This window comes from Harmonia axyridis, chromosome 1 (assembly GCF_914767665.1).
Source record: "Harmonia axyridis chromosome 1, icHarAxyr1.1, whole genome shotgun sequence".
NCBI lineage: Eukaryota > Metazoa > Arthropoda > Insecta > Coleoptera > Coccinellidae > Harmonia > Harmonia axyridis.
The window spans coordinates 42,832,920-42,842,116 of NC_059501.1; the positions used below are offsets into that span (position 1 = coordinate 42,832,920).

At 33.9% G+C, this 9,197-nt stretch overlaps 1 long non-coding RNA gene across 1 annotated transcript; it reads left to right on the forward strand.

Moving 5' to 3' along the window:
• Window positions 1-2,004: 2,004 nt before the first annotated feature.
• LOC123685430 lies at window positions 2,005-3,452 on the forward strand. Its single transcript, XR_006748287.1, has 3 exons — window positions 2,005-2,222; window positions 2,696-2,791; window positions 2,914-3,452. It is a non-coding gene; the product is annotated as an uncharacterized LOC123685430 (long non-coding RNA).
• The last annotated feature ends 5,745 nt before the right edge of the window (window positions 3,453-9,197 follow it).

Consider the following 9,197-nt stretch of genomic DNA (forward strand, 5'->3'; position numbering starts at 1 on the left):
TGTGATTAATATTAATTTAACAGATAAGATAGCACTTAATTATTCATAAGGATATTTTTACTATATCCGTGATTATTTTTCTTTGAATTTCACTGAAAAAATGTTGCCTCGTGTTATTGAAATATGATGAATTCAGAATAAAAACAAGTATGTCTCCTGTACTATATTAGACAAGTCAATCTTGTAACAATTGTAAAGGGACCCTTATATCGGGATCCTTTGTGACAACTGGGTCAAGATCATTTTGGTCTTCTTGAATTATCCGGTTTAACAAGAAATTATCCACCTCTATAAAATGCTACTAATGTTGTAGGTAACTCGTTGCCTATATTTTCCTTTTTTGATATATCATATCATTTTTACTTGCCTATTCGAAATATAATCTTCAGGACATATCAGACTGTTTTACCGCAGAAATCTACGGTCGACGCAACGCTGGCTCGACCCGATCGACCGAAGCGTCGACTAGCCTTGCGTGCACACATGTGTGCACACTTAGCGGTACAAAGTGAAAATTAATAATTAAATAATAGTAATAAATATGAAATATTTTCTTCGAAGAAATTCAATCAAACATGTAGGTCGAAAAGTTGACTAAATGAAAAATTTGATGTAACGCATTTTAAACGACCAAATTACTCATTGGGAAGAGCCTGGATCAGAAAATGTTTCGAATGAAAATTTCTCAGTTTTCAGGAGTTCATCGAAGACAGACATTCAATGTGACCTTGGAGTTTAATTGCAAGGTTATTTCAAGATCAAATAGATTTTTTGAATCGGGAATATACATTTTTTTGCAGACTATTAATAATCTTGAACAACTGAAAATATATTGCCTCGTCAATTCTTTCCATTGAATTATATTTCTCTGGAATGTAGTGTGTCTTGATGGTACTTCAAAATTATTTCTCACAGAATCATTTGTTTTCGTATTCCGAATAAATATATTCAAACATAAAACTAACTTATTTTCTAATTTTCTTTCAACCTCAAATGCAAACCATTGTCAAGGCATTCATACACATAATCAATAAAGGAAACTGTAGCTGTTTCCGTTGAGTGGCCCGATCTAAAACCATGTTGGGCATTATCGAGTACATTGAACTTGTCAAGATATTAGATATTTGATCATTCTGTTGAACACAATTCTTTCGAACACTTTAGAAAATATACTAACAATAGAAATAGGTCTATAATTCATGATACTATTTATTACATATTTTTTTAATTGGATTTTTGATTGGAACAACTATGGTCTTTTTCTGGATAGTAGGGAAAATGCTAGAACTTACAGAAAGATTGATACAGTGAGTAAAATGCCCACAGATATCTGAGTTTATCAACTTCAGAATTCTGGCAGATATAGAATCAGCTCCTGCACACTTATTATTTTTCAGTAACTTTATGACATCAGCAACTTCACACTCAATCACTGGATGAAAGAAAAAAGTTGTATTCAGCATTACTGAGGAAGTACATGAGGAAGACAAAGATCCCCCATAGTACAAATGAAGAGTGGTTTCGGTTACTGTGGAAAAATAATTGACAATAATTTTTGATAATTCATTGGGATCACTATGCAAAACACCATCAACGAGCAATTCAACACTTTCATTTGTTCTTTCCCTCCTGCCAGTTAAGTTATTTACAATGGACCATACTGTTTCATTTTTATTGTCTGATCTGCTAATAAGGTCATTATGGAATTTCAACCTAGTATTTCTGATGAGCGGAAAAAACTTGTTTTTGGTTTTTTTGTATGAAGAATAAGTGCTCTGACACTTCAAATTCGAGTGCAACCAGTGCAGATTCATTAGATTATGTTTCGCTAGAACTTGTTACGTGCTCAAATTTGTTTTGGAATTTTTCGTAATTTATAGGTTAATGTTGTTTATTTTTCGTACTGCGTGCATAAGCGCTACCGGTGTCAACTGTTGATCATAGATATTCGTGTGAGAAAAATTGACGGGCCAGGGACTCTGCGATTATGGAAAAATTTTGGTTAGAAGCTGATGGTATCATTTGCGATTGCTCGAATTCTTGACTAAGAGTCATCCATTGTGGGATTTATTTCGGTAATCGTATTTTGTGCATTTTGAAAATCCAAGCCCTTTTTCGTTTTGAAGAAACTGGTATTTTCCGTATTTTTCTCGATGGAAGCTTATTTGAATATTCTACTGCTCTAATTGCATGTGGTGATCTTTGGAATTTTCGTCAATCAGGTGTGTTTCGTAGTGTATAGTATTTCTCTAATTCTGTGGTTATTCCGTTCATTCTTCCACATCTTGTAGAACAAAATCGTGCGAGAATATATCAGAAACGCACAGTTTTCATGGTTATATTTTGTTATTTTATGTTGGTACTCCGAACTTTCCGCCACGGCTTTATCTGTCAATTCATCAATTTGCCTTAAAGAAATCAGTTCTGCCAGCCAACATTTTTCAATACAAAAATCACTAAATTATATTTATGGAAATATTTCATTAATTTCAATGAAAATGCAATGAATTAGAGAAAATAATGTATAATACTCGTACAGAAGGCTCATTCTACCACTCGTTCATTCCAAAACTCGCCACTTCGTGGCTCGTTTTTGAATTTTAAACTCGTGGAAGAATATCAATGCCTTCTGCACTTGTATTATAAATAACTATTCTGCAATGCATCTCATCATCTGATATTTCCTGTTCTATAGTTATACTGGGATGCATTTGGTGAAATTTGGTTGGAATTCACTGAAAAATTCCACTCAGTGGAAAAGAAGTCTCATTGACTGCCTCCAAACAACTGGGTATGTATTGAAAAGTTCCTCGCTCTTTCTAGTGTTTAATATTAGTCAATTTTAATTCTACGTGATAAATATTAAACCCTTTAACTCAACTGTCGAAACCTCATTTGCACTCCTTATCACAGGGTGTTAGTAGAACGTCATTGTGTCATAACGTCTTGGTGAAGCACCACGTTTCTGCGTAGTCCTGTGAGATTATCGCTGAGTTATCTACAATTCTGGAGATCGATTTCAAGGGACAGCCAACTTGGAATCGAGGAGATTGGGGAAGTATAAAGGAGTAGTTCCTGAGGGGAGAACCATCAAGTTGAGAACAATTGAGGATTTTAACGCAAGTTCTGGACTGTTGAAATATCTGTTTTTATGAAACTTGCCTATTCCTAATTAGTTTCTACTGATGTACTAATTGTGAAGAACTTTATTACTACGCAGGTTCAAACTGCGAAGAGTTTCAGTTTTATAGAGATAAGATTATTTCATTACCTTTGTCGGTTTACCATTTACAATTTAGGTTATTTTCATATTTTATATTTACAAGTGAGGTTATTTTCATGCAAGGGTTATAGAGAAATTTGTCATTATCAGATCATTAGTAGGATTACAATCCTCATTGTCTGACAACATATCGCCTATATATACCGACGATTATTTCATTTGTAAGGTACAGATTCAATACAAAAATCAATATATAACAATACTTCCCCCCTTAAAAATACCAACAACAACAAAAAATCAATTCACAATATTCTTAACAAATATACCGGGTGTCCCGGGAAGAATGCGACAAACGAATACCATGAATTAAGGTCATCATGGAGGACCCGTATCAAAAGGTTTCAATCGCCTGAGTACCTTCGTTTGGGATATACAGGGTGATGTTCATCTTATGAGTGAAATTTCACTGTTAAATAACTCTTTAACTAATCGACCGAATAATTTCAATTTTCGAAGTTTTGTCGCCCTTTACTATCGCCTTTCTGCAATATTTCTGAATTCGAGTAAATCAGATCCGGACTGAGAAAATTTCAGACTTTTCCTATTTTCGTGAATATTGGATCACCCTGTACGTAAACATTATGATTTCTTTCCGTTTTTGTAACCAGAAAGAATTAATTCATAATCAAAATTCTTAAACTCTGCTTGCCACTGTCATACAGGGTGACCCTTGGTCCCCCTTATGAATTCCCTCATGAAAGAATTTTCATAGTTCGATAAATCTTGAATTTATTGGTAGAATCATTTTGAAAATTGCACTTTCTTCACTCTTTGCGAATGCCTTCCTTCAATATTTCTGAAATCGACTTTTTTTATTCTCATCAATATTGGATCATGAACATTATAATTTTTTTCGTTGTCGTAACCACAAAATGTTAATTCATTATAAAATTCTAAATCTCCGGATTGATACCGTCATACAGGATGATCAATAAACATTTCCCTAAAGTGGAATTTTGCAGTTGGCCATTCACTAAGAATGAAATCAACAATTCGCGTTATTTTCACGTATGGGCTCAGGATGATCCAAAATCAGTGATTCATAAAAATTCCCAAGTTAAATTCTCGATAAATGGTTGGTGCGGTATCTAGAACAATCGTTTGATTTGCCCTAATATTTTTGAAGAAAAGTAGACATTGTGGTTGCAACATGATGGAGCAAATGCACTCTAACCAAAAAAAGTTCGAGAATATTTTTGACTGAAACTTTTGGAAACAGATGGATTGACAGAATGGAAATGTGGCTTGACCTCCTCGATCCCTTTATCTGACACCCTTGGATTATTTATTATGGAAAGGTCTATGCGGTACAGACACAGACTGACAGTAATGAGCAACTGCTACAAAGAATTATTGATGTTTGCGATATTATTGAATTTCAATCGAATACCATAGCGAAATCTGTGAAACAACTATATTAACGTGCTCAAAAATGTATTGAGAGGGAAGTATACAATTTTGAACATTACCTACCGAACTGAAAATGTTTTATTTATTTTATTTTTGAATCATTGATTTCAAGATCAAATATTTTCAATTAATTTGCTGTTTTTCTTCTATTATTTATCCAGTTTGTTGATTAAGAGTTTTCTTAAATAATTTGAGGTGAATTCAGGTGAGGCATTCGTGAAGGGTGAAAAAACTGCAACTTTTCGAAATAATTCGATTTATCGAACTATGAAACTTCTTTCATAAGGGAGTGTTTATTGGTAACCCTGCATGACGGTGGCAAGCAGAGTTTTATAATTTTGATTATGAATTAATTCATTGTGGTAACGAAAAAAATTATGATATTGACTAACAGGGTGATACAATATTCACGAAAATAGAAAAAGTCTAAAATTTTTCTAGTCCGGACCTGATTTTTTCGATTTCAGAATTATTGAAGGAAGCCGATAATAAATTGTGACAAAATTTCAAAACTTGAAATTATTCGGTGGATTTATTGAAGAGTTATTGATCTAAAAAAATTTCACTCATAAGGGAATGTTTATTGATCACCCTGTATGACTGTGCCAAGTAGAGATTTAGAATTTTCATAATGAATTGATTCTTTGTGGTTACGAAAATGGAAAAAAATCATAATATTCACGTACAGGGTGATCCAATATGTATTCACAAAAATAGGAAAAGTCTGAAATTTTCTTAGTCTGGATCCGATTTACTTAAATTCATAAATATTGCAGAAAGGCGATAGTGAAGGGCGACAAAACTTCAAAATTTGAAATTATTCGGTAGATTAGTTAAAGAGTTATTCAACAGTGAAATTTTACTCATAACATGAGCATCACCCTGTATATCCCAAACGAAGGCACTCAGGCGATTGAATCCTCTTGATACGGGTCCTCCATGATGACCTTAATTCATGGTATTCGTTTGTCGCATTCATCCCGGGACACCCTGTATAAGTTCTAAAAATCAGTTAAAAGCTCTACAGGTCTAATATCACGTTTTGGTCTCGATCCTACATTACTTCCATACTCAGAAACCAACTCGTCTGAACTCTCAGTTACCTTCTGACTCAGTTCATTTTTCTCATGAGAAACCTCATCTGGATCAACCAACTCGCTATTAACCGGAAGTGCAAAAGCTTCAGAAGACATCGGAATAATCTGATACAGGTGACGTTTCCATGTTACATTTCCCAACTCTGGAATGAAAACCAAATAAGTTGATTTACCTATTCTCTTGTTAATAATTGCCTCAATCCAATTTGGTTTTGATGCATGTCTATGATCTTTTACAGTTACTTTTTCACCCCGAAATAATTCAACATTTATTTTCCCTCTATAGTTTTCTTTTTTTTTAATTGATTCCCTTTAACGGTTTTCTCAAGATTTTCATTTGTTTCTTTGTCACTAGGTAACAAAATGTTAAAACGTGTACGGAGTTCTCTATTGAACATTAAACTCGCAGGTGAACGCCCAGTGGTGCAACGAACAGTGTTTCGAAAATCAAACAAAAAATTGTTCAGTATCTTGTTCATATCTGAACATTCGTTCTTACCAAGTGCCTTTTTCAATGAATTTTTGATTGATTTCACCGCATTTTCTGCTTGACCATTCGAAGAAGGGTGGTAAGGTGGAGAGGTGATATGTTCAATACTATTCAACTTGAAAAATTGTTCAATGAAGTGAAATTAGGGGCATTATCAGAAACAATATAGCGCGGTGAACCAAATCGAGCAACGTAAGAGCTTAGTACGTCAATAGTTGCTTTAGAAGTCAAAGACGTCATCGGAAAAGCTTCAATCCATTTAGAATGAGCGTCTACTAAAATGAGGAAATATCTGTTCAAAAATGGGCCCAAATAATCGATATGTAATCTGGACTATACTTCCCGCGGCCACGGCCAATTATTCAAAATAGATTTATTAGGGTTATTTTTATGTTTTAGACAATTTTCACAATTTTTACATAGCGCTTCGATATCATTATCTAGTTCAGGCCACCAGAAATATGACCTTGCCAAACTTTTAGTTTGACGACGCCCATGTGAGATCGATGTAGATCTTCCAAAATTTCGGCCCTTAATTCAAAAGGGATAACCAAACGATGATTCCACAACAAACAATTTTGTTCTATAGTAAGTTCATTTCTAATTCTGTGAAAAGCCTTGAAAACATCACCAATGTTTTTTGGCCAACCGTTTCGCAAAAATTTTATTACTTGAGATAAAATATAATCATTCTGGGTTTCTTTTTTTACTCTATTGAAGTTAATTGGAAAATGGACATTATTTTGGAAATAATATAATTCATTATAATTCGATATAATTCAAATCAACATTTTCCCAGACAGAATTCTGTTCTGATGGTTGCGGTAGCCTGGATAGTGGATCAGCTATATTTTCAGTTAATCTCACATATTCAATGGTATATTGATAGTTATATATAATAATATAATATAAATAATAAATTTATTTATACATGTTATAACTACAGAAACACATGTACAAATATTTGCCATTAAAATATTATATGGCCTGTCAAAAAATATGATAAATATATACACAAATATATAGATATACTAACATAAAATGTAAAAGACGTGAACACAGCAATAAATATATAACACTCAATGACAAACAATCAGTTTAAAAATTCGGTCAAGTTATAAATCGTGTTTTCTAAAAGCAAATTCTTCACCTTTCTAATGAACGCAGAAAGATTCGACGTTTTTATATCATTGGGAAGCTTATTGTAAAGTTCTAAGCAGGTATGATTTGGACCTTGTTGCGTTTTCTTTATTCTCGAGTACGGAAGAGCATCATTATTTTTTTCCCGGGTATTGTAGTTATGATAGAAAGAATTTTTTGGGAATTTGTTCCGGTGTTGGTGAACATATTTAACGCAGGTAAGTATAAAATATGATGTGATGGTACGTATTCTCTTCCTCTTGAAAATTTCTCTGCAGCTGTCTGTGGTCTTCATCTGATATATAGCCCTTATGGCACTTTTCTGCTTCAACAGAATTTTTTGAGAATCTGCACATTGCCCCCAAAGCAGAATACCATATGTAGCCACACTGTAGAAACTTGAATGATAAGTCAGCTTCGCGATGTTGGTGTCGGTTATTTGACTCATTCTTCTGATTAGGAAGATGGAAGTAGACAATTTTTTGCATAGGTTGTCTATATGCTTGCTCCAGTTTAATGACGGTTGGAATTCGAGTCCCAAATATAATAACGATGAATCAGTTTGCTCCCTGTTTGTGAACACCAGCTTCTGAGTTTTGTTCGAATTCATCAGTAATCCATTGGCAGAAAACCACTTTTGTGCGTCTACTTCACTAACACTCGTTCTGTCATTGAGATCACTTCTACTGTCTGACCTATTCAGAATCACTACATCATCAGCATAACTGCTGCACATACCAGAATTTATGTTGTAAAATATATCATTCATAAACAATATGAAAAATATCGGACCCAAAATTGATCCCTGGGGGACACCACACTCTACCTCGGTGAGATCAGATCTGCATCCATTCCACTTCACTGACTGGTACCGATTCGTCAAATAGGATTGGATAATTTTGTGTGTCAATTCTCGTATACCATAATATATAATGGAGTTTCTCCAGCAGTAGTTCGTGACAGACACTATCGAACGCTTTACTTAGGTCTACAGATGTCATTTCTACTTCTTCTGAATCATTGTATGCATCTAATATTGTATCGAGAACCTCAAGCATTGCAGTTATTGTTGACCTATACTGCCTAAAGCCATGTTGAGCCGTGTGAAGTAGTGAATTATTTTCGAAGTAGTCGACCAGGCGTTTCCTCAGTGCTATTTCAAACACCTTCGAAAATACCGGCAAATACTCCTTGAATGAAGCAATCATTAACAATTTTGCATAACGGTGTTCTGATATACGGAATGATGCATTTCAATAACTGAATTGTCTGTAATCTTTAGCTGTTTTATTCTTCATTTTCATTATTGAATCGACTATTTCATCTTCGGTCACCGGAAAAGAATACATGGAATCTGGATTATTCAATTTACTTCTGTGAAGCAGACTAGATGATTCTTGCAAGTTCGGTCCAACACTTCTTGCCATCTCTCTGCCTATATTAGTGAAGTATTTATTCATTTCATCTGCTGTCACAACTTCATCTGATGTACTCGAGTTATTTTTCTTCTGTGTTTGCTGTTTTATCAGCTTCCACATGACCTGGGTCTTATTCTCGGCTTCTTCAATTTGTTTTGAATTTTTTGTTCTAACAGAATCAGTGATCACTTTCTTCAGCTTGGTTTTCAACATTTTACAGAGTTTTTCACTGTTTTCATCTCTCTTTACATCAGCAATAATCTTCGCAGCTTCCAGTTTGTTTTCAAGATCTTTTATTTCTTTAGATGATTTGTATTTTTTATGTTTATTCATTTTAATTTTTTTTCAGGAAAAGAGAT